The following is a 26,732-nucleotide window of genomic DNA, read 5'->3' on the forward strand; positions in this document are numbered from 1 at the left end:
GGCTGAGATAATCTGCCTCCCAGTTTTCCACGCCTGGGATGTGGACTGCGGATATGGTGGACTTGGAGCCCTCCGCCCATTGAAGGATGCGTTGTACCTCCAACATTGCCAGGCGGCTGCGTGTCCCGCCTTGGTGATTGATGTAGGCAACCGCTGTCGCGTTGTCTGACTGGACTCGAATGTTCCTGCCCGCCAACAGGTGGTGAAAGGCTAGGAGAGCTAGAAGCACAGCTCTGGTTTCCAGCACATTGATTGAAAGGGCCGACTCGGACGGAGTCCAAGTGCCCTGTGCTCTGTGGTGGAGATGTACCGCTCCCCGGCCGGATAGACTGGCATCCGTGGTGAGAATCACCCAGGACGGGGCCAGGAAGGAGCGCCCCTGGGACAGGGAGAGGGGCCGAAGCCACCACTGAAGAGAGCTCCTGGGTCAGTGGCGACAGAGCCACTAACCTGTGTAAGGAGGAAGGCCGCTTGTCCCAACAGCGGAGAATGTCCAGCTGCAGGGGGCGCAGATGGAACTGGGCAAAGGGAACCGCCTCCATGGACGCCACCATTTGACCCAGCACCTGCATCAGACGCCTGAGGGTATAACGGCGGGGCCTCAGCAGAGAGCGCACCGCTAGCTGAAGGGACTGCTGTTTGACTAAGGGCAACTTCACAAGTGCCGGCAAAGTCTCGAACTGCATCCCTAGGTACGTGAGACTCTGGGTCGGAGTCAGAGTGGATTTGGGCAGATTGACCAGCCACCCGAATTGGGCTAGAGTGGCGAGAGTGAGCGAGACACTCCGCTGACAGTCTGCGCTGGATGAAGCCTTGACTAGAAGGTCGTCCAGGTAAGGAATCACTGCCAACCCCTGGAGGTGCAGAACCGCAATCACTGCTGCCATGACCTTGGTGAATACCCGAGGGGCCGTGGCTAACCCGAAGGGGAGAGCCACGAATTGGAAATGATCTTCTCCTATTGCAAAACGTAGCCAACGCTGGTGTGAAACTGCAATTGGCACATGCAGATAGGCATCTCTGATGTCGATGGATGCCAGGAAATCCCCTTGGGTCATTGAGGCAATGACTGATCGCAGAGACTCCATGCGAAAGTGCCGCACCTGAACATGCTTGTTGAGAAGCTTGAGATCCAGGATGGGCCGGAAGGAACCGTCCTTTTTGGGAACTAGGAAGAGATTTGAGTAGAAACCTCTGAACCGTTCCCGGGCGGGAACCGGTACAATTACTCCGTTGGCCTGCAAGGCTGCCACGGCCTGTGAGAAGGCGGCGGCCTTGGAGCAAGGGGGAGTTGAGAGAAAAAAATCTGTTTGGCGGGCTGGAAGAGAATTCTATCCTGTAGCCGTGGGAGATGATATCTCTTACCCACTGATCGGAGACGTGTTGAAACCAAGCGTCGCCAAAGTGGGAGAGCCTGCCACCGACTAAGGACGTCGCCGGAGCGGGCAGAGAGTCATGAGGAGGCTGCCTTAGTGGCAGCACCTCCTGCGGTCTTCTGTGGACGCGCTTTTGGGCGCCAGTTGGATTTCTGGTCCTTGGCTGAGTTAGCGGACGAGGCCGAGGGCTTAGAGGACGACCAGTTGGAGGAACGAAAGGAGCGAAACCTCGACTGATCCCTACCCTGGGCAGGTTTCCTGGTTTTGGTTTGTGGCATGGAAGTACTCTTCCCGCCAGTAGCTTCCTTAATAATTTCATCCAGCTGTTCTCCGAACAGCCGGGACCCAGCAAAAGGGAGCCCAGCAAGGTACTTCTTAGAAGAAGCATCTGCCTTCCACTCTCGAAGCCACAAGATCCTGCAGATAACGAGGGAATTAGCCGAAGCCACCGCAGTGCGGTGAGAAGCCTCCAGCATGGCAGACATGGCATAAGATGAAAAAGCTGAAGCTTGGGAAGTTAAGGCAACCATTTCGGGCATAGAGTCCCTGGTGAGGGAATGCATCTCCTCTAGAGAAGCAGAGATGGCTTTGAGAGCCCACACTGCTGCAAAAGTCGGGGAAAACGCGGCCCCCGCCGCTTCATACACGGATTTGGCCAAAAGGTCAATCTGGCGGTCAGTGGAATCCTTAAGGGAGGTGCCATCAGCCACCGACACAACGGTCCGGGCTGAGAGCCTAGACACCAGAGGGTCTACCTTTGGGGACTGAGCCCACTCCTTGACCACCTCAGGTGGGAAGGGAAAACGGTCATCAGAACCACGCTTTGGGAAGCGTTTGTCAGGACAGGCCCTGGGCTTTGTCACAGCGGCCTGAAAACTGGAGTGGTTAAAGAACACACTCTTTGCTCTCTTAGGCGAGGTAAACTGGTGCTTTTCTGCCAGAGAGGGTTGCTCCTCTGATACTGGCGGATTGAGATCCAGTACAGAATTAATGGAAGCAATCAAGTCACTAAGATCTGAGTCACCCTCGGACAGATCAATGGGGTACATGGAGTTAGCTTCCAAGCCCCCTGTAAAGGCATCCTCCTCATCCTGCGAGTCAGCTCTTGAATCAGAGCCGCGGGAGGAGGAGGGAGAGGGAACCCTGAGTCTCTTCTTAGGAGGACGGGGTCTGGGCCCTGATGATGAATCCTCTGTGAGCTCCGAACCTAAGGGACCCATAGCAGTAGGGGCACCCTGTGAAGGGGGCTGATGCATATTCATCAAAGTCCTGGACAGAAGTCCCATGGACTCAGCAAAAGACTGGAGATAGACCTAGAAAAGGATTCTACCCAAGCCGGGGGTTCAGCCACAGGAGCAGCCTGAGAGACCACTGGGGGTGAGACTCCAGGCTGTGGCACCACCAAGTTAGAGCAGACATCACAATGAGGATAGGTGCTCGGTTCAGGCAGCAGGAGCTTACATGCAGCGCATACAGAATAAAGCTTTGGAGCCTTGCTCCTCGTGTGAGACATGCTGCTGGAGTGGGGGCTCTGCAAGAGAATGAACCCCAGAGAGTATATACAGAGGTCCACAACCAGAGACCGGTTGTGGCTTACCAGACCGCTGGAGCGGTGTTGTGTGCCCTCCAGATCCCGAAGCCCGGACCCCCAAGCACAGCACTTCAGCAGGGATGCAGAGTGCAGACCAGCGCCGAGTGAACTCTGTCTGAGAAAATGGCCGCCGGAGCGAAGAGAGGGGGCGGGACTTGGCTGTGAGAGCGGAATCTGGAGGGCCATAGAGACCTACAGGGGAGGAGACACGCACAGCAGTGGGGAGAGTCCCTCCCCTGTGCAGAACGGCCGCCGGCAGGAGCCGAGCCTGTCCCTCTGCATGAATGACATGCAAGGGCAGAGAACAGAAACTAGGCCTCCGGCAAAGCCGGGGCCTAAATTTGAGCGGCGAGGCCGACGCGCAGGCACCATCGGCGCGGTTCTCGGGCGACAGCTAGAGAACCCGCCGGAAATGCCAATAAATACAGTAAGCACACTCTCCCCAAACAAAGCACAGGGACCCCCAAAATATAAACGTCTCAGGTACTTAGCTGCTGAGACGCAGGGCCAGGTCCCTGGGGATGAGTGCTCCGGTCCAGCAGGGTCCTGAAGGGCTGCGGATGGAGACCGATCTCCTGCCAGGCAGGGAAACCGTGCTGGCTCCCACTTCAAGCCAGAGCCCAGGAGGGATGGTGAAGGAGCACGGCATGTAAGGCTCCAACCTTGGAAATCAACCTTACAACACCGCCGACACAGTGGGGTGAGAAGGGACATGCCGGGGGTCCAGACGTGGACCCGCACTTCTTCAATCTCAGTCCAAAATGAAAAAATCATATGGAGAATGCATGTGTGGATGTATGCCTCCTGAACACAAAGCGATAAACTGGCTGGGTCTGCTCACCAGGGGGTGTATAAGCTCAGAGGAAGGAGCTACACTTTTAAGTGTAGTACTTTGTGTGTCCTCCGGAGGCAGAAGCTAAACACCCATGGTCTGGGTCTCCCAAAGGAACGATAAAGAAAGAAATATCTTTACACCAACTCCTGCTACCCTGCAACTAAAAAAGAGAATTTTGTTTACTTACCGTAAATTCCTTTTCTTCTAGCTCCTATTGGGAGACCCAGACAATTGGGTGTATAGCTTCTGCCTCTGGAGGCCACACAAAGTATTACACTTTAAAAAGTGTAACCCCTCCCCTCTGCCTATACACCCTCCCGTGGACCACGGGCTCCTCAGTTTTGGTGCAAAAGCAGGAAGGAAAAAACTTATAAATTGGTCTAGGGTAAATTCAATCCGAAGGATGTTCGGAGAACTGAAGACCATGAACCAAAAGAACCATTCAACATGAACAACATGTGTACACAAAAGAACAACCAGCCCAAAGGGCACAGGGGTGGGTGCTGGGCCTCCCAATAGGAGCTAGAAGAAAAGGAATTTACGGTAAGTAAACAAAATTCCCTTTTTCTTTGTCGCTCCATTGGGAGACCCAGACAATTGGGACGTCCAAGAGCAGTCCCTGGGTGGGTAAAAGAATACCTCAATAAAAAGAGCCGAAAAACGACCCCCTCTTACAGGTGGGCAACCGCCGCCTGAAGGACTCGCCTACCTAGACTGGCGTCTGCCGAAGCATAGGTATGCACTTGATAGTGTTTCGTGAAAGTGTGCAGACTAGACCACGTAGCTGCCTGACACACCTGCTGAGCCGTCGCCCGGTGCCGCAACGCCCAGGACGCACCTACGGCTCTGGTAGAATGGGCTTTCAGCCCTGAAGGGAGCGGAAGCCCAGAAGAACGGTAGGCCTCGAGAATCGGTTCCTTGATCCACTGAGCCAAGGTTGACCTGGAGGCCTGAGAGCCCTTACGCTGGCCAGCGACAAGGACAAAGAGCGCATCTGAACGGCGCAGGGGCGCCGTGCGAGACACGTAGAACCGGAGTGCTCTCACTAGATCCAAAGAGTGCAAATCCTTTTCACACTGGTGAATTGGATTAGGGCAAAAGGAAGGCAAGGAGATATCCTGATTTAGATGAAAAGGGGATACCACCTTAGGGAGAAATTCCGGGACAGGACGCAGAACCACCATATCCTGGTGAAAAACCAGGAAGGGGGCTTTGGATGACAGCGCTGCAAGCTCTGACACTCTCCGAAGTGATGTGACTGCCACCAGGAAGGCCACCTTCTGCGAAAGACGGGAGAGAGAGACATCCCGCAGCGGCTCAAAAGGCGGCTTTTGAAGAGCCGTCAGGACCCTGTTAAGATCCCAAGGTTCCAACGGACGTTTGTAAGGTGGGACCATGTGACAGACCCCCTGCAGGAACGTGCGGACCTGCGGAAGCCTGGCTAGACGCTTTTGAAAAAACACGGAGAGCGCCGATACTTGGCCCTTGAGAGAGCCGAGGGACAAACCCTTGTCCATTCCAGATTGTAGGAATGAAAGGAATGTGGGTAAGGCAAACGGCCATGGAGGAAAACAGTTATCAGCGCACCAGGATAGGAAGACTTGCCAAGACCTGTAATAGATCTTGGCGGACGTTGGCTTCCTGGCTTGTCTCATGGTGGCAATGACATCCTGAGATAACCCTGAAGACGCTAGGAGCCAGGACTCAATGGCCACACAGTCAGGTTGAGGGCCACAGAATTCAGATGGAAAAACGGGCCTTGTGACAGCAAGTCTGGGCGGTCTGGAAGTGCCCACGGTTGACCCACCGTGAGATGCCACAGATCCGGATACCACGACCGCCTCGGACAGTCTGGAGCGACGAGAATGGCGCGACGGCAGTCGGACCTGATCTTGCGTAGTACCCTGAGCAGCATCGCCAGAGGGGGAAACACATAAGGCAGTCGAAACTGCGACCAATCCTGGACTAAAGCGTCCGCTGCCAGAGCTCTGTGATCCTGAGACCGTGCCATGAAGGCCGGGACCTTGTTGTTGTGTCGTGACGCCATGAGATCGACGTCCGGCGTTCCCCAGCGGCGACAGATCTCTCGAAACACGTCTGGGTGCAGAGACCATTCCCCCGCGTCCATGCCCTGACGACTGAGAAAATCTGCTTCCCAGTTTTCTACGCCCGGGATGTGAACTGCGGAGATGGTGGCTTCCACCCACTGCAGAATCCGCCGGACTTCCTGGAAGGCTTGACGACTGCGAGTGCCGCCTTGGTGGTTGATGTAGGCGACGGCAGTGGCGTTGTCCGACTGGATTCGGATCTGCCTGCCCTCCAGCCACCGATGGAAAGCCAATAGGGCTAGATATACTGCCCTTATCTCCAGGATATTGATCTGAAGGGACGATTCTATCGGAGTCCAGGTTCCTTGAGCCCTGTGCTGGAGAAAAACCGCTCCCCAACCTGACAGGCTCGCGTCCGTGGTGACCACTGCCCAGGTTGGAGGTAGGAAGGATTTTCCCCGAGACAGAGATGTGGGTAGCAGCCACCACTGAAGTGATGTTTTGGTTGCAAGGGAAAGAGAGATGTTCTTGTCGAGGGAAGCCGCACTCTTGTCCCATTTGCGAAGAATGTCCCATTGGAGTGGCCGTATATGGAATTGCGCGAACGGCACTGCCTCCATAGCTGCAACCATCTTCCCCAGGAAGTGCATGAGGCGCCGTAAGGGGTGTGACTGACTCCAAAGAAGTGATTGCACCCCCGCCTGCAGAGAAAGCTGTTTGTCGCGCGGTAGCTTGACTAACGCTTGCTGGGTATGAAACTCCATCCCGAGGTAAGTCAGTGATTGGGTCGGCGTCAACTTGGATTTCGGGAAATTGACGATCCACCCGAACTGCTGGAGAGTCGCCAGAATGACGGTAAGACTTCATTGACACGCCACCCGAGAAGGGGCCCTGACTAGGAGATCGTCCAAGTAGGGGATCACCGAGTGGCCCTGAGAGTGCAGGACCGCCACGACGGATGCCATGACTTTGGTGAAAACCCGTGGGGCTGTCGCCAGGCCGAAGGGCAATGCTACGAACTGGAGGTGTTCGTCCCCGATGGCGAACCGCAGGAAACGTTCATGTTCGGGTGCGATCGGCACATGGAGATAAGCATCCTTGATGTCGATCGATGCTAGGAAGTCTCCTTGTGACATCGAAGCGATGACTGAGCGGAGAGATTCCATCCGAAACCGTCTGGTTCTCACATGTCTGTTGAGCAGCTTGAGGTCCAGAACGGGACGGAATGACCCGTCCTTTTTTGGCACCACGAACAAGTTGGAGTAAAATCCGCGACCACGTTCCTGAAAGGGAACGGGAATCACAACTCCTTCCATCTTCAAAGCGTCCACTGCCTGAAAAAAATGCGTCGGCCTGTGCAGGGGGTGGGGAGGTTCTGAAGAAACGAGCCGCAGGACAAGAGCTGAACGCTATCCTGTAACCATGAGACAGAATGTCTCTCACCCAACGGTCTTGAACGTGTGGCCACCAGGCGTCGCCAAAGCGGGAGAGCCTGCCACTGACCGAGGATGTGGGTAGGTGAGGCCGAGAGTCATGAGGAGGCCGTCTTGGAGGCAGTGCCTCCTGCGGCCTTTTGGGGGCGTGACTTGGACCGCCACGCATAGGAGTTCCTCTGGCCTTTCTCCGGCCGGTTGGACGAAGAGGCTTGGGGCTTGGCGGAGGGACGAAAGGACCGAAACCTCGATTGGATCTTTCTCTGCTGAGGTCTCTTAGGTTTGGACTGTGGTAAGGAGGAGTCCTTTCCCGAGGATTCCTTAATAATCTCATCCAGCCGTTCGCCAAATAAACGTTCGCCAGAAAAAGGCAAACCAGTTAAGAACCTTTTGGAAGCAGAGTCTGCTTTCCATTCGCGCAGCCACATGGCCCTGCGGACAGCCATGGAGTTAGCGGATGCCACGGCCGTACGGCTAGCGGAGTCCAGGATGGCGTTCATGACGTAGGACGAAAATGCTGAAGCCTGAGAGGTCAAGGAAGAAACATGCGGAGCAGAATTCCGCGTGACAGCATTAATCTCAGACAGACATGCCGAGATTGCTTGGAGAGCCCACATGGCCGCAAAGGCCGGGGCGAAAGATGCGCCCGTGGCCTCATAAACAGACTTCACCAAGAGCTCTGTCTGTCAGTGGCATCCTTCAGGGATGAGCCATCGGCAACAGACACAACGGACCTAGCAGCCAATCTAGAGACTGGCGGATCCACCTTGGGTGATTGTGCCCAGCCCTTAACGACTTCAGGTGGAAAGGGATAACGTGTGTCAGAGTGCCTTTTATCAAAACGCTTGTCCGGGACCGCTCTGGGCTTCTGGACAGCGTCCCTGAAGTTAGAGTGATCAAAAAACGTATTGCGCGTACGTTTGGGGAATCGAAATTGGTGTTTCTCCTGCTGAGAAGCCGACTCCTCTACAGGTGGAGGCGGGGGAGAGAGATCCAACACCTGGTTGATGGACGAGATAAGATCATTTACTAAGGCGTCCCCCTCAGGGGTATCAAGGTTGAGGGCAAAGTCAGGGTCTTAGCCCTGAGCTCCCACGTCCGCCTCGTCATCCTGAGAGTCCTCAAGCTGAGATCCAGAGCAGCATGAGGAGGCCGGGGAAGAGTCCCAGCGAGGCCGCTTAGCCGGTCTGGGACTGCGATCCGGGCAGGAGTCCTCCACCTGGGACCTAGGGGCTATCCTGGGAGCGCGCTGCGGCGCGGACCGAGAAGGCCCTGGAGGAGACAAACTAACAGGGGCCGGGGCCTGTGAAGAGCCCGGTCTGGACTGCAATGCCTCAAGGAGCTTAGATGACCATTTGTCCATAGACTGTGCAATGGATTGAGAAAGTGACAGAGTTTCTCAGCGAAAGAGGCCAATGACGGTGACTCTGTCCCTGCAGCCTGCTCAGGGGGAGCAGGGGGATCTACATGAGCCGAGGGGCCCACAAGTGCCCTAGGCTCTGGCTGAGCAAGCGTGGCAGAAGTCGAGCATTGATCACAGTGAGGGTAGGTGGATCCCGCAGGCAACATAGCCCCACAAGAGGTACAGGCTGCGAAAAAAACCTGTGCCTTAGGGGCTTTGCTCCTTGTGGACGACATGCTGTAAGCAATAAGTGTCCCTTAGGAGAGCGACCACTGAGGGTATATGGGAAAAGGTTCTACAGCCGTTCCGAATAGAATATAATATTATTATATATATATATATATATATATATATATATATATATATATATATATATATATATATATATATATATATATATATATATATATATATATATATATAATAAATATATAATATATATATATATATATATATATAATAAATATATATATATATATATATATATATAATAAATATATATATATATATAATATATATAATAAATATATATATATATATATATATATATATATATATATATATAATAAATATATATATATATAATATATATATATATATATATATATATATATATATATATATATATATATATATATATATATATATATATATATATACTAGAAGGTGGCCCGATTCTACGCATCGGGTATTCTAGAATTTACGTATTGTGTAGTTCATGTATGATTTTTGTTATATATATATATATATATATATATATATATATATATATATATATATATATATATATATATATATATATATATATATATATATATATATATATATATATATATATATATATAATGTAGATGTTGTTGTGTGTAGTTACCAAGTGTTTGTGTAGGGGCTATACATGTTCTGGGTGTTGTCTGGGTGTGATGGGGGGTGAGAGCAGTGTTGTTTGTGTGTTGCGTTGTTTGTGGAGCGCTGTGTGTGTAGCGTTGTGTGTGTGTTGCGCGGTTTGTGTGTGTGTGGTGTGTTTTGGGGGGAGGTATGTTTTGTGCAATGTGTGTGTTGTGCGGTATGTGCGTATATTTGTGTGTGCAGCGTTGTCTGTGTGTGGGTGTCTCTGTAGGGCAGTTGTTTGTGGTTCCCAGTGTGTGTGTGTGGTGTGTTGTGCAGTGTGCGCGCGCGTGTGTGTGTTGGGGGGAGGTGTGCACTTCCCATCGTGCTCCATCCCCCATGCAGCGCACTCCCCATCGTGCTCCATCCCCCATGCAGCGTACTCCCCATCGTGCTCCATCTCCCATCCTGCGCACTCCCAAACGTGCTCCATCCGCCATGCTGCGCACTCCGAAACGTGCTCCATCCGCCATGCTGCGCACTCCGAAACGTGCTCCATCCGCCATGCTGCGCACTCCGAAACGTGCTCCATCCGCCATGCTGCGCACTCCCAAACGTGCTCCATCCGCCATGCTGCGCACTCCCAAACGTGCTCCATCCGCCATGCTGCGCACTCCCAAACGTGCTCCATCCGCCATGCTGCGCACTCCCAAACGTGCTCCATCCGCCATGCTGCGCACTCCCAAACGTGCTCCATCCGCCATGCTGCGCACTCCCAAACGTGCTCCATCCGCCATGCTGCGCACTCCCAAACGTGCTCCATCCGCCATGCTGCGCACTCCCAAACGTGCTCCATCCGCCATGCTGCGCACTCCCAAACGTGCTCCATCCGCCATGCTGCGCACTCCCAAACGTGCTCCATCCGCCATGCTGCGCACTCCCAAACGTGCTCCATCCGCCATGCTGCGCACTCCCAAACGTGCTCCATCCGCCATGCTGCGCACTCCCAAACGTGCGCCAGCATCAGCCTCTCTGCCCCCAGCATCAGCCTCTCTGCCCCCAGCATCAGCCTCTCTGCCCCCAGCATCAGCCTCTCTGCCCCCAGCATCAGCCTCTCTGCCCCCAGCATCAGCCTCTCTGCCCCCAGCATCAGCCTCTCTGCCCCCAGCATCAGCCTCTCTGCCCCCAGCATCAGCCTCTCTGCCCCCAGCATCAGCCTCTCTGCCCCCAGCATCAGCCTCTCTGCCCCCAGCATCAGCCTCTCTGCCCCCAGCATCAGCCTCTCTGCCCCCAGCATCAGCCTCTCTGCCCCCAGCATCAGCCTCTCTGCCCCCAGCATCAGCCTCTCTGCCCCCAGCATCAGCCTCTCTGCCCCCAGCATCAGCCTCTCTGCCCCCAGCATCAGCCTCTCTGCCCCCAGCATCAGCCTCTCTGCCCCCAGCATCAGCCTCTCTGCCCCCAGCATCAGCCTCTCTGCCCCCAGCATCAGCCTCTCTGCCCCCAGCATCAGCCTCTCTGCCCCCAGCATCAGCCTCTCTGCCCCCAGCATCAGCCTCTCTGCCCCCAGCATCAGCCTCTCTGCCCCCAGCATCAGCCTCTCTGCCCCCCAGCATCAGCCTCTCTGCCCCCAGCATCAGCCTCTCTGCCCCCAGCATCAGCCTCTCTGCCCCCAGCATCAGCCTCTCTGCCCCCAGCATCAGCCTCTCTGCCCCCAGCATCAGCCTCTCTGCCCCCAGCATCAGCCTCTCTGCCCCCAGCATCAGCCTCTCTGCCCCCAGCATCAGCCTCTCTGCCCCCAGCATCAGCCTCTCTGCCCCCAGCATCAGCCTCTCTGCCCCCAGCATCAGCCTCTCTGCCCCCAGCATCAGCCTCTCTGCCCCCAGCATCAGCCTCTCTGCCCCCAGCATCAGCCTCTCTGCCCCCAGCATCAGCCTCTCTGCCCCAGCATCAGCCTCTCTGCCCCCAGCATCAGCCTCTCTGCCCCCAGCATCAGCCTCTCTGCCCCCAGCATCAGCCTCTCTGCCCCCAGCATCAGCCTCTCTGCCCCCAGCATCAGCCTCTCTGCCCCCAGCATCAGCCTCTCTGCCCCCAGCATCAGCCTCTCTGCCCCCAGCATCAGCCTCTCTGCCCCCAGCATCAGCCTCTCTGCCCCCAGCATCAGCCTCTCTGTCCCCAGCATCAGCCTCTCTGTCCCCAGCATCAGCCTCTCTGTCCCCAGCATCAGCCTCTCTGTCCCCAGCATCAGCCTCTCTGTCCCCAGCATCAGCCTCTCTGTCCCCAGCATCAGCCTCTCTGTCCCCAGCATCAGCCTCTCTGTCCCCCAGCATCAGCCTCTCTGTCCCCAGCATCAGCCTCTCTGTCCCCAGCATCAGCCTCTCTGTCCCCAGCATCAGCCTCTCTGTCCCCAGCATCAGCCTCTCTGTCCCCAGCATCAGCCTCTCTGTCCCCAGCATCAGCCTCTCTGTCCCCAGCATCAGCCTCTCTGTCCCCAGCATCAGCCTCTCTGTCCCCAGCATCAGCCTCTCTGTCCCCAGCATCAGCCTCTCTGTCCCCAGCATCAGCCTCTCTGTCCCCAGCATCAGCCTCTCTGTCCCCAGCATCAGCCTCTCTGTCCCCAGCATCAGCCTCTCTGTCCCCAGCATCAGCCTCTCTGTCCCCAGCATCAGCCTCTCTGTCCCCAGCATCAGCCTCTCTGTCCCCAGCATCAGCCTCTCTGTCCCCAGCATCAGCCTCTCTGTCCCCAGCATCAGCCTCTCTGTCCCCAGCATCAGCCTCTCTTCTCCCAGCATCAGCCTCTCTCATCCCAGCATCAGCCTCTCTGTCCCCAGCATCAGCCTCTCTGTCCCCAGCATCAGCCTCTCCTCTCTGTCCCCAGCATCAGCCTCTCTCCTCCCAGCCTTCCCCAGCATCAGCCTCTCTCTTCCCAGCCTCCCCCAGCATCAGCCTCTCTCCTCCCAGCCTCCCCCAGCATCAGCCTCTCTTCTTCCAGCCTCCCCCAGCATCAGCCTCTCTCCTTCCAGCCTCCCCCAGCATCAGCCTCCCTCTCCCAGCCTTCCCCAGGATCAGCCTCTCTCCTCCCAGCCTCCGTCCTCCCAGCCTTCCCCAGCATCAGCTTTCCCCTTCCAGCCTCCCTCAGCATCAGCCTTCCCCAGCATCAGCCTCTCTCCTCCCAGCCTCAGCCTCTCTCCTTCCAGCCTCCCCCAGCATCAGCCTCTCTCCTTCCAGCCTCCCTCAGCATCAGCCTCCCCTTCCCAGCCTTCCCCTGGATCAGCCTCTCTCCTCCCAGCCTCCTTCCTCCCAGCCTCCTCCTCCCAGCCTCCTTCAGCATCAGGCTTCCCCTCCCAGTCTCCCCCAGCATCAGCCTCCCCCTCCCAGCCTTCCCCAAGATCAGCCTCTCTGCTCCCAGCCTCCTCCAGCATCAGCCTCCCTCTCCCAGCCTTCCCCAGGATCAGCCTCTCTCCTCCCAGCCTCCGTCCAGCCTTCCCCAAGATCAGCCTCTCTGCTCCCAGCCTCCTCCAGCATCAGCCTCCCTCTCCCAGCCTTCCCCAGGATCAGCCTCTCTCCTCCCAGCCTCCGTCCAGCCTTCCCCAAGATCAGCCTCTCTGCTCCCAGCCTCCTCCAGCATCAGCCTCCCTCTCCCAGCCTTCCCCAGGATCAGCCTCTCTCCTCCCAGCGTCCGTCCAGCCTTCCCCAAGATCAGCCTCTCTGCTCCCAGCCTCCTCCAGCACGCCGTGCTCCTCTGGCGACACTCACACACACGATCGCATCCACTCACACACACGATCGCATACACTCACACACACCCGATCCCGACACTCACACACACGATCGCATCCACTCACACACACGATCGCATCCACTCACACACACCCGATCCCGACACACACACACACCCGATCGCATACACACACACACAGACACTGACGATATCGCACATACGCGCTCACAGTCACAACATCCGGAGATACCACATGCTTCTGGCCATGTGATCCTCCGTCAGGTCCTGGAAGGTCACAACAGCACAGTATCGAGGCCGAGAAGCAAGGGATATCGCCGGATGCTGTGAGTGTGTGGATGCGATGTGATGTGTGTGTGAGGTGTGTGTGAGGTGTGTGTGAGCTGATGTGTGTGTGTGTGTGCGCGTGTGGATCTTCCGCCGCTACAGGACCTCGATGCGCTTGTAACCATGCCAACGTATCCCGTCCCCCGCTCGCACGGGAGCCCACACCACTCCCGTGCGAGCGGGGGATGGGGCGGGGGGGGGGGGGGGGGGGGAGTACAGTACTCAACCCCCTTAACAGCCGTGTCAGTTCGGGGAATGCGCGGGGGGGGGGGGGGGGGGATGGGGGGGGGGGGGGAGTACAGTACTCACCTCCGTGACAGCCCTGTCAGTTCGGGGAATGCGCGGGGGGAGGTGGGCGGGGCCAGAGCTAACGTGCGTTGCGTGAGGGGGGCGGGGCGGGGCGTGGCCGAATTGCCAATGCCTGCAGGGTGCCGGGGCGAGCGGCCAATCGGTGTGGGGGGGCGGGGCCATGGCGAGCCCAGCGGCCAATCAGCTTTGTGTCACCGTAAGGACACAATGTCACCGGAAGGACACAATTTTGAAGCAAGACAGACAGACAGACAGACAGACAGACAGACAGACAGACAGACAGACAGACAGACAGACAGACAGACAGACAGACAGACAGACAGACAGACAGACAGACAGACAGACAGACAGACAGACAGACAGACAGAGGCAATTTATATATATATATATATATATATATATATATATATATATATATATATATATATATATATATATATATATATATATATATATATATATATATATATATATATATATATATATATATATATATATATATATATATATATATAACGGCAACCTAGGGGAACCAGCACCGGGTGACCGGTGTGGCTTACCAACAGCTGGTGTCCTCCAGATTCCCTGTCGTGGGTCCCCCGGAGCTGTAGAGCTGTGCAGCTGCAGCATACACCGGCAGAATGCCAAACATGGCCGCCGGAGCTCTCAAGGGGGGAGTGAAGCCATGGGCAGCGCCGGTAAAAGGCGGGAATCTGGAGGCCCCATAGTGGTCCATGAGAGGGGAGGGGAGACATGCAAAGATGCTCCAGCCCTCTGTCGGTAATCCCGCCCTTACCCCTGACAGGCAGGCCCGGGGGCGGGATTTTTCGCGACTAGGCCGCGATGAAGCCGGGGACTAAATTTAAGGCCGTGCCCGACAAGCAGGCACGGTCGGCGCGGAATTCCGATGAAAAAACAACGGACGGCGCTACTGGGGAGAAAGGCGACCTCTCTCCCCGTACCGTCCCCACATGGGGACACAGAGTACCTTCAAGGTTGCAGGGCCCGGTCCCTGGGGATGAAAACGCTCGGACCGGCAGGTTCCACCAGGGGCTGCGGATGGAGCACGGTCTCAGCAGGTGAATGACCGGTGAGGCTCCCACTTCTCCCAGAGCCGCATAAGGGATGGTGAAGGAGACGGCATGTGGCTCCAGCCTTTGTACCCGCCATGGGTACCTCAACCTTAACAACACCGCCGACATAGTGGGGTGAGAAGGGAGCATGCCGGGGACCCCATAGGGGACCTCTTTTCTTCCATCCGTCATACTATGTATGAGAAGAAGGGAATTTTGTTTACTTACCGTAAATTCCTTTTCTTCTAGCTCCTATTGGGAGACCCAGACAATTGGGTGTATAGCTTCTGCCTCCGGAGGCCACACAAAGTATTACACTTTAAAAAGTGTAACCCCTCCCCTCTGCTATACACCCTCCCGTGCATCACGGGCTCCTCAGTTTTGGTGCAAAAGCAGGAAGGAGGAAACTTATAAATTGGCCTAAGGTAAATTCAATCCGAAGGATGTTCGGAGAACTGAAACCATGGACCAAAAGAACAATTCAACATGAACAACATGTGTACACAAAAGAACAACAGCCCGAAGGGAATAGGGGCGGGTGCTGGGTCTCCCAATAGGAGCTAGAAGAAAAGGAATTTACGGTAAGTAAACAAAATTCCCTTCTTTGTCGCTCCATTGGGAGACCAAGACAATTGGGATGTCCAAAAGCAATCCCTTGGTGGGTAAAAGAATACCTCGATAAAAGAGCCGAAAAACGGCCCCCTCTTACAGGTGGGCAACTGCCACCTGAAGGACTCGCCTACCTAGGCTGGCATCTGCCGAATCATCGGCCTGCACCTGATAGTGTTTCATGAAAGTGTGCAGACTCGACCAGGTAGCCGCCTGACACACCTGCCGAGCCGTAGTCTGGTGTCGCAATGCTCAGGACACCGACGGCTCTGGTAGAATGGGCCTTCAGTCCTGCAGGAATCGGAAGCCCAAAAGAACGGTATGCTTCAAGAATCGGTACCTTGATTCACCGAGCCAAGGTTGACTTGAAAACCTGAAATCCCTTACTCTGGTCCGCGATAAGGACAAGAGCGCATCAGACCGGCGCAGGGGCGCCGTGCGAGAAATGTAGAGCCGGAGTGCTCTCACCAGATCTAATAAATGCAAATACTTTTCACATTGGTGAACTGGATGCGGACCCAAGAGGGTAAGACGAAAACGGGGATACCTTAGGGAGAAAGGCCGGGACCGGACGTAGAACCACCCTACCCTGGTGAAACACCAGGAAGGTGGCTTTGCATGACAGCTCTGCCAGCTGAGATACTCTTCTGAGTGATGTGACTGCCACTAGGAAGGCCACCCTTTGCAAAAGAAAGTGGGCAAGGCAAACGGCCAGGGAGTAAAACCCTGATCAGAGCGCCAGGATAAGAAGCTCCTCCAAGTCCTGTGAGAGATCTTGGCGGACGTTGGTTTCCTGGCCTGTCTCATGGTGGCAATGACATCTGGAGATATCCCAGATGACGCTAGGAGCCACCACACAGTGAGGATTAGAGCCGTAGAATTCCGAAGGAAATATGGCCCTTGAGGCAGCAAGTCAGGTCGGTCAGGGAGTGCCCACGGTTGACCCACCGTGAGGTGCCACAGATCCGGGTACCACGATCACCTCGGCCAGTCTGGAGCAACGAGGATGGCGCAGCGACAGTCTGACCTGATCTTGCGTAACCCTCTGGGCAGTAGTGCCAGAGGAGGAAATACATAAGGCAGTCGAAACTGCGACCAGTCGTGAACTAGCGCGTCTGCCGCCAGAGCTCTGTGATCCTTGGACCGAGCCATGAATGCCGGGACTTTGTTGTAGTGCTGAGACGCCATTAGATCGACGTCCGGCGTTCCCCAACGGCAACAGATCTCTAGAAGCACGTGCGGGTGAAGACCATTCCCCTGCGTCCATGTCCTGGCGACTGAGAAAAATCTGCTTCCCAGTTTTCTACGCCCGGGATGTGAACTGCGGAGAAGTTGGAGGCTGTGGCTTCCGCCCACAGCCGCATCTGCCGAACTGCTCGGAAGGCTTGACGACTGCGTGTGCCGCCCTGGTGGTTGATGTACGCAACCGCCTTGGCGTTGTCCGACTGAATTCGGATCTGCCTGCCCTCCAGCCACCGCTGGAACACCTTTAGGGCTAAATCCACTGCCCTTATCTCCAGAACATTTAACCGAGGGGAGGACTCTGTCGGAGTCCAGGTTCCCTGAGTCGAGTGGTGGAGGAAGACCGCTCCCCACCCTGACAGACTCGCGTCCGTCGTGACCCCAGCCCCGGCTGTGGGCCGGAAGGATTTTTCCTCCGCCCAGGAAGTGGAAAGAAGACACCACTGAAGAGAGGTTTTGCTGCAAGGGAAAGAGAGACGTTCTTGTCTAGGGACGTCGACCTCCTGTCCCATTTGCGGTGTCCGAAAGAATCGGACGCAGACGAAACTGCGCAAGGGAACTGCCTCCCTTGCTGTCACCATCTTCCTGGGACAGTGCATGAGGCGCCTCAAGGGGTGACTGGGCCCGAAGGAGAGATTGCACCCCTGTCTGTAGTGAACGCTGACTATGCAGCGGAAGCTTCACTATCGCTGAGAGAGTATAAAACTTCATCCCGAGATAAGTCAGTGATTGGGTCGTTGTCAGCTTTGACCCTGGAATTTTGATGATCTACCCGAACCCCTGGAGAGTCTCCAGAGCAATTGTCAGGTTGTGTTGACATGCCACCCAGGAGGGTGTCTTGACTAGAGGATCGTGTAGGTAAGTGATCACCGAGTGGCCCTGTAGGACCGCCACCACTGCTGCCATGACCTTGGTGAAGACCCGTGGGGCTGTCGCCAGGCCGAATGGCAGTGCCACGAACTGAAGGTGTTCGTCCCTGATGGCGAAACGCAGAAGCTAGGGTGCGATCGGCACACGGAGATAAGCATCTTTGATGTCAATTGATGGTAGGAAGTCTCCTTGTGACATCGAGGCTTCAGAGTGTTCGGCTCACTCGGGGAGCGGAGATGTTCTGAAGAAACGAGTCGGAGGGCGAGAGCAGAGCTGTATCCTGTAACCGTGAGACAGAATGTCTCTCACCCATCGGTCTTGGACATGTGGCAAGGACGAGACTGTCTAGTAACTTCATCCAATTGTTCGCCAAACAAACGGTCGCCATAAAATGGCAAACCGGTTAAGAACTTCTTGGAAGCAGAGTCTGCCTTCCATTCACGTAGCCACATGGCCCTGCAGACTGCCACTGAATTGGTGGATGCTACCGCTGTACGGCTCGCAGAGTCCAGGAACGGCGTTCATGGCGAAGAACGAAAAAACCTACGCCTGAGAAGTGAAGGACACAACCTGCGGGGCAGAGGTATGTGCAACCGCAATAATCTCAGCCGGAGAAGCTGAGATAGCTTGGAGTGCCCTCACGGCTGCGAAGGCTGGAGCAAAAGATGCGACTATGGCTTCATAGATGGATTTCATCATAAGCGTTATTTGCCTGTCAGTGGCATTCGTGAGAGATGGACATCTGCCCCTAATACTACGGATCTAGCCGCCAGCCTAGAGACTGGAGGATCCACCCTGTGACACTGAGCCCAACCGTTAAGCACGTCAGGGGGGAAAAGGGTAACGCGTGTCAATAAGACGCTTAGTAAGAGCTTGTCCGTCAAGTTCTGTGCTACTGGACGGCCCCTCTGGAGTTAGAGTGATCGAAACACGCACTCCTGATGTAGTCGGAGAAGGTTCCCAGCGGGCCCGCTTAGCCTATCATAGGCCGCGGTCCGTGACGGAGTTCTCACCGTGGGAACTGGGCGTTACCCCAGGATGTTGTACCGACCCAGAGGGACCCGGGAGCGATGAACTCACAGCTCCCTGGCCCTGTGGTATCGGTCTGGACTGCAAGGCTTCCAGTATCTTAGCAGACCCCCTGTCCATAGACAGAGTCCTGTGATGTGAAAGCTATTCAGAGAGTTGCTGATTTCATCATGCAAACTCTGTCGCTGTCATCTGTGCAGTGCCCGTAATATAGCCGCACAAGAGGTACCTTTTGTAAAATAAGCCAGTGCCTTGGCACCCTTACTCTTTAAGAGCAGACAACAGCATGTCGTCCGCAGAGTAATCAGTGAGGGTATACAGCCAAAAACAAATAATGCTGCCGAACAGTGAGATCATATGCCATATAAATAAACATATATATATATATATATACACTGCGGCACCAAGGGGGGGACAGCACCTGAAAAAAACTGGTGCCCCCCAGTGCTCAGTGAGGGGGAAGGAGGATACCAACGTATGCTCCAGCCCTCCCTGCCGACGTCCAGTCGGCCGTCCCGTCGTTACCCCTGACTGGCAGGCCCGAGAACGGGAGTATATGGCACTAGGCCGTAAGAGCAAGGGACTAAATTTAAAAAAACGCGGCCGGCAGACATGGCGCGGTCGGCGCGGTAGTCCCAGTCTCACAAACCAGTCAGCAACCGCTGCGGCGTTTGTAACACAGATGCTGCATGCACTGTCCCTCAGGGGACACAGAGTACGTTATAATGCAGGGCTCTGTCTGCGGTAATCTGGTGGCCTATAGTGATCAGTGAGGGGGGGGCGGAGGACAGCGAGGTGTGCTCCAGCCCTCACTGTCGGCATCATACCGACCGTCCCGCCCTTCTCCCTGACTGGCAGGCTCAGGGGCGGGAGTTTAACACACTAGGCCGCAAAAGCCGGGAACTAAAGTAAAAACCGCGGCCGGCAAACAGGCACGGTCGGCGCGGTAGTCCCGGACAAAAAAAAGAGAATTTTGTTTACTTACCGTAAATTCTTTTTCTTATAGTTCCGACATGGGAGACCCAGACCATGGGTGTATAGCTACTGCCCCCGGAGGACACACAAAGTTACTACACTCAAAACGTGTAGCTCCTCCCTCCCAGTATATACACCCCCTGCTAGCCAGTCCTAGCCAGTTTAGTGCAAAAGCTGAAGGAGGACATCCACCCACAAGTAGAGATAGAGTTAAACCCGGAGTAACCGGAACCTCTGTCTACAACAACAGCCGGTGATAACACACGGAACAAGAAACCTGCCAACAGGCAACAGGGAGGGTGCTGGGTCTCCCATGTCGGAACTATAAGAAAAAGAATTTACGGTAAGTAAACAAAATTCTCTTTTTCTTTATCGTTCCTTATGGGAGACCCAGACCATGGGACGTTCCAAAGCAGTCCATGGGTGGGAAACAGAAACACTGAGAAGTAGGCGAACCTAACTTCACAAATGGGCGACAGCCGCCTGAAGGATGCGTCTGCCCAAGCTCGCATATGCCGAAGCATGAGCATGCACTTGGTAGTGCTACGAAAAGGTATGCAAACTAAACCAAGTGGCAGTCTGACAGACCTGCTGAGCCGTAGCCTAGGCCTGAAAGCCTAAGAGGCACCAACAGCTCTGGTCAAGTGTGCCTTGATCCCCGACGGGAAAGGCACTTGAGTACGCTGGTAGGTATCGGAAATGGCCGACCTAAACCAACGAGCCAGGGTCGGCTTAAATGCCGAGAGGCTCTTACGCTGACCAGTGGTCAGCACAAAAGAGAGGTGCACCGCCTAAGAACAGCGGTGCGAGACACATAGATCCGGAGCGCCCGCACCGGATCCAGAGTATGCAACGCCTGTTCAAAGCGATGAACAGGAGCCGGACAAAAGGAAGGCAGGGAAAATGCCCCGGTTAAGGTGGAAGCAGCAACCACCTTAGGGAGAAGTCCGGAGTCGGACGGAGAACCACCTTGTCTTGATGAAAAACCAAAAAAAGGGGGGACTCCGAAGAGAGTGCAGCCAAAACAGAGACTCTCTTGAGGAGAGTTATGGCCACTAGAAAGACCACTTTCTGTGAAATACTAAACAAAGAAACCTCCCTAAGAGACTCAAAGGGGGGTTTCCAGAAGCCGTGAGGACCGAATTAAGGTCCCAGGGCTCCAAAGGCCGCCAGTAAGGCGGAATGATGTGAGATGCGCCCTGTATGAAGGAACGCACCTGAGCCCGCCGGGCGATACGCCGCTGGCACAACACTGACAGAGCCGAGACCTGTCCCTTAATGAGGGAAAGTCCTAGCTGAAAACCGGACTGTGAAAGAGACAGGAGGGTCGGCAAGGCTAAAAAGGTCAAAGGACACTTTGAAGCTCGAGTCATAGCGGAGATGACTTCAGGAAGGATACCAGAAGTCGCCAAGATCCAGGACTCAAGAGCTACGCCGTCAATCTGAGAATCCAGAATTCAGACGGAAAAAACGGACCCTTTTGAGAAAAGGTCTGAACGGTCCGGAAAATGCCATGGCAACCCAACGGACAGAAGGAGCAGGTCAGGGTACCAAGCCTGCCTGGGTCAGACTGGAGAATGAGAATGACCCGACGGCCCCCTTAACTGATCTTGCGCAGGACTCTGGGCAAGAGGTAGAGACGAAGCTGGGATCAGACATGAAGCAGTGTGCCTACCGCAAAACCTGAGGATTGTGGACCACGGTTGGACAGCTGAAAAGTCTGCCTCGCAGTTTTCACATCTAGGATGTGGGCTGCGGATATGGTGGACTAGGAGTCCCTTGTCCACTGAAGAATGATAAGCCGCCAAGATTGCCAGGCGGCTGAGTGTCCCGCCCTGGAAGTTGATGTAGGAAAACGCTGTCACGTTGTCCGACTGGGCTCAAATGTGCCTAGCCGCCAACGGATGGTGAAGGCTTAGAGAGCTAGAAATACAGCTCTGATTTCCAGCACATTGAACCAGAGGGCTGATTCGGACAAAGTCCAAGCGCCCTGCGCTCCACAGTGGAGATATACTGCTCCCAAGGCGGAAAGACCAGCACCCTGGTGAGAATCACCCGGGACGGGGCCAGGAAGGAGCATTCCTGAGACAGAGTGGCCAATACCACCACTGCAACGAGCCCCTGGTTAGTGGCGAAGCCACCACTCCGAGAAGGAGGGAGGTCGCGTGTACAGCGGAAACCCTCCAGTCTCAGAGGACGCAGGAGAAACTGGGCAAGGATCGCTGCCAGTGACGCCACCGTCTGACCAGCACCTATTTGGTGTCTGATAGAACGTCGTCGACCGCCAGCGGAGGGACTACTGAACGACTAAGAGCAGCCTCACAAGCGCCGACAGAGTCTGGAATTGCGTCCCTGAAAACCTCTGATGCGAAGACAGAGTGGGCCTGGACAGAATGACAAGCCACCCAAATAGATTAGAGTGGTGAGAGTAAGCGAAGTACTCTGCACTGGATGAAACCCTGAGAAGAAGGCCGTCCCGGGTAAACGATCACTGCCAATCCTTAGGGGTGCAGGATCCTATCGCAGCAGCCCCATGAGAATACTCGAAGGGCCGTGGCTAACCGCAAGGGAAGAGCCACGAATTGGACCACTCTGATGGCAAAACGTAGTCAACGCTGGTGTGAACCTGCGATTGACCCCTGTAGAAAAGCATCTCTGATGCCGCTGACTACTAGGGAATCTCCTTGGGTTCTTGACTGATCCGGTGAAAAACCCACGGAACAAGACCGGGACTCCATGTGAAAACGCCACACCTGACCATGCTTGAAAAGCTAAAGATCCAGGTCGGAAGGCACCGCCCTCTTCGGGGACTAGAAATAGATTGAAGCAAAAATCTCAGAACCGTTCCCAGTCGGGAACCGGAACAATTACTCCGTTGGCCTGCAGGAAATGCCACGGCCTGTGAGAAGGCGGCGGCCTTGGAGCCGGGAGAAGTTGACAGAGAAAATCTGTTTGGCGGGTGGACAGAATTCCATCCTGTAGCCATGGGAGATATAAACTCGCCCCCACAGAACGGAGACGTGGTAGAACCATACGTCGCCAAGTGGAGAGAGCCTGCCACCGACCAAGGAGGTGGTTGGCGTGGCCAGATAGCTCGGAGGAAGCTGCTCCGTGGTAGCATCTCCTGCGGTCTTTTGAAGACGCAGCTTCAAGCCATTTGGTTCTAAGAACTAAGGCCGAGCTAGAGGACGATCAGAAGGTGGAACGGAAACCACCGAAACCTCAACTGATTCCCGCCCTGGTTTAGGTTTGTGGCAAGGAAGAACTCTCGTCGCCGAGAGCTTCCTAAATTTCATCTAGTTGGTTCCGAAGAGACTGGTCCCACCAAAGGGAAGCCCAGCAAGGAACCGCTATAGAGGCATCTGCCTTCCATTGCCGAAGCCACACCTGCGGAAGCGAGGAAAGTAGCCAAAACCACCGCTGTGCGGTGTCCAGCATGGCAGACTTGGCAGAGGATGGAAAGACTGAAGTCTGGAGGTCAGGCAACCGTCTTGGGCATAGAGTCCCTGTGAGGGAATGCATCTCCTCTGAGGAGCCATCAGCCACTGACATAACGGTCCGGGCTGAGCCACCTGAGGTGAATGAGCCCACCTCTTGACCCCCATTGGTGGACGGGGGAAACCCAGTCCTCAGAATCACGCTTCATGGGAAGCGACTGTCAGAGCGGCCCCTGGGCTGGTCACAGGGGCCTGAAAACTGGAGTGGTTAAGGAACACACATTGTGTTCACCTAGATAAGATAACTCCGGCGGATTGAGGTCCAGTACAATATTAATGTACCGTGGGATCCTTATAGAGGTGCCGTCAGCCACTGATACAACTATCCGGGCTGAAAGTCTGGACACCGGAGTGGCCACGCTAGGCGAATGAGTACACTCCTTGACCACCTCTGATGGGAGGGGGAGACAGGCAGCAGAACCCCGCTGTGGGATCTGCAGGACAGGCTGCGGGCTTGGACGCAGCGGGCTGAAAACTGGAGTGGTTAAGAAACACACTCCTGGTCTTGTTAAAGGTATACTGATGCCTTATTGCCAGCGGAGAATACTCCCCTGATACAGGCGGATGGAGGTCCAATACAAGTATAATAGACGCAATCTAATCATTCGCATCCCCGTCATCTACGGACGGATCAAAGTACGTACAGCAGCGTCCGAGCCCCTGATAGAGACATCCTCCTCGTCCAGTGAGTCAGCTCGTATCGGAGCTGCGGGACGGGGAGGACAGAGGACCCTGCGTCTCCCTGTCAGGAGGACGGGGTCTGTGAGCTTTGCTGAGCAGGCAAAAAACGCCCTGAGAAGGGGGTTGCATGCTCAGCGGATGCCAGGACAGCCGACCCCTGGAAAAAAGAGATTCCCCCAGGGGTGCCGGAGCAGCTGGAGGGACCATGCATGAGCCTCCAAGCTGAGGGGCCACAGCGGTTATGAGCTCGGTACAGCCGTACGAGACTACCAGCAGTGGATAATAAAAAACAGCCTGCAGCCTCGCTCTGTGAGACATGCTGCAGAGGTGGGGGGCTCTGTCTAGAACGTCTAGAAAACACAAGACAGGGGTTCAGCCTGGGGAGACTCCAGGCTGAGGCACCACCACCTAAGAACCATTACAGTAAGGGTCTGTGCCGGTTCAGGCAATATGAGCCTACATGCAGAACATGTAGTGCACAGCCTTGGAGCTTTGCTCCTAGTGAGACATGCTGCTGAGGAGGAGGTATCATAATAAAGAAGCATGAAACTGGCTAGGACTGGCTAGCAGGGGGTGTATATACTGGGAGGGAGGAGCTACACGTTTTGAGTGTAGTAACTTTGTGTGTCCTCCGGGGGCAGTAGCTATACACCCATGGTCTGGGTCTCCCATAAGGAACGATAAAGAAATCCACACCGCAGTCGCAGCTGCGTCTGAGGCCAAGGTTCTTCATGCACCGTCCCAAGGGGGACACAGAGTACCTGTAGATGCAGGGCCATGTCCCTGACGATACTCCGTCTCCTGTCCGGCGGATTCCCCCAGGGGCTGCGGATGTGGCTTGTGGCCACCAGATTCTCTGCCCCGGGTCTCCCTCAGCTGCAGCCAGAAGTTGCTGAAAACATGGCTGACGGCGTTCTCTGAGGAGGAGGGAGGCGTGGGCGTAGTCACAAAAAGTGCGGGAATCTGGTGCCCCAGCGTGGGTAGTGAGGGGGGCGGAGGACAGCTCAGTGTACTCCAGCCCTCACTGTCGGCGTCATACCGACCGTCCCGCCCTTTTCCCTGACTGGCAGGCCTGGGGGCGGGAGAATCCCATACTAGGCCGCAAAAGCCGGGGACTAAAGTTAAAATCGCGGCCGGCCGGCAGTGCACGGTCGGCGCGGTAGTCCCGGACCCATACGCACGCCGTAGTCGCTGCAGCGTCTGGGCCCAAGGTGCTTTATGCGCCGTCCCAACGGGGACACAGAGCACCTTGCCCTAGAAAGTGCGGGAATCTTCCAGTGCAGCGTCCCTCCCTTCCCCTGACTGGCAGGCCCGGGGGTGGGAATATGCGGTACTAGGCCACAGAAGCCGGGGACTAGAGTTATAAGCGCGGCCGGCAAACAAGAGCGGTCAGCGCGGTAGTCCCGGCGCACTAACACGCCCAGCAGTGCTGCAGCGTGTATGACACAAGCGCTCCATGCGCCGTCCCCAAGGGGACACAGAGTACCTCACAGTAGCAGGGCCATGTCCCTGACGATACCCAGCTCCTGTCCAGCAGATTCCCCAGGGGCTGCGGAGGGAGCACGGTCCCAGTGTCTGGAGACCGATTATGGATCCCACTTCACCCAGAGCCCTGCAGGGATGGGGAAGGAAAACAGCATGTTGGCTCCTGCCTATGTACCCGCAATGGGTACCTCAACCTTAACAGCACCGCCGACCAGAGTGGGGTGAGAAGGGAGCATGCCGGGGGCCCTATATGGGCCCACTTTTCTTCCATCCGATATAGTCAGCAGCTGCTGCTGACTAAATTGTGGAGCTATGCGTGCATGTGTGCCTCCTTCGCACAAAGCATAAAAACTGAGGAGCCCGTGATGCACGGGAGGGTGTATAGCAGAGGGGAGGGGTTACACTTTTTAAAGTGTAATACTTTGTGTGGCCTCCGGAGGCAGAAGCTATACACCCAATTGTCTGGGTCTCCCAATGGAGCGACAAAGAAATCTTTATTTTTTTTTTTTTCTTCTATGAGTGGATGTGTGCCTCCTTCCACACAAAGCATAAAACTGAGGAGCCCGTGTTCCACGGGAGGGTGTATAGGCAGAGGGGAGGGGTTACACTTTTTAAAGTGTAATACTTTGTGTGGCCTCCAGAGGCAGAAGCTATACACCCAATTGTCTGGGTCTCCCAATGGAGCGACAAAGAAAAGCAAATCTGGACCTGAACAATAAATGGTGTGCGATTGGTTTGAACTTTGCTCTGCCCGCCATTTTTATGAAACTTAAAAGAAGGGTTTCTCCATAACTGTCCAAAGCTGGAATCAAACAAACACACACAGTTTTTCCAAAAAAAAAGGCAGACACGGTCTTATATTTTTTTGCCCCGAAGAAAGCGCTAGGGCTTATTTTCATGTAGGTTTTTTTCTTGGGGAAAACACAGCTGGGGGTAAGTTTACCGCCCAAAAAAGTATACCCCCTTCACAGGAAAATCATCCTATTTTTGAGACCCCGTGGCTCCCTGGTCCTCCTACGATCTTTGGTGGGCGCTCCCAGCACGTATGCTTCACACTGCCTCCCCTGCTGCTGGCTGAAACACACACATACACAGATCAGGTCGACCACACAATCACTCACCACATCTGGTGATACCGATTGCTTACGGCCAGCAGAAGAAAGATGGGACGCAGTGCAGTGGATGCATTTATGTGTTCCACTGCACTTCATACCAGGATTCTCTGCCGGCAGGAAGCAATCGTTATCACTAGATGTGGGGAGTGGGACTGATCTGATGTGGGACTGACCTGATGTGTGTGGATGTGCAATCCGCTGCAGGTCCTCCCATATTTAATCCTTTACCCCGAAAATTCCTACTAGGCCTTATTTTTGGTAAAACACGATAGTA

At 55.0% G+C, this 26,732-nt stretch overlaps 1 protein-coding gene across 2 annotated transcripts in view; it reads right to left on the reverse strand.

Moving 5' to 3' along the window:
* The window catches only part of LOC142311842 (uncharacterized), a 54,070-nt gene that overhangs the window by 19,856 nt on the left and 7,482 nt on the right, over positions 1-26,732 (reverse strand). The window lies entirely within an intron of this gene.

This window comes from Anomaloglossus baeobatrachus, chromosome 5, assembly GCF_048569485.1.
Source record: "Anomaloglossus baeobatrachus isolate aAnoBae1 chromosome 5, aAnoBae1.hap1, whole genome shotgun sequence".
Taxonomy (NCBI): domain Eukaryota; kingdom Metazoa; phylum Chordata; class Amphibia; order Anura; family Aromobatidae; genus Anomaloglossus; species Anomaloglossus baeobatrachus.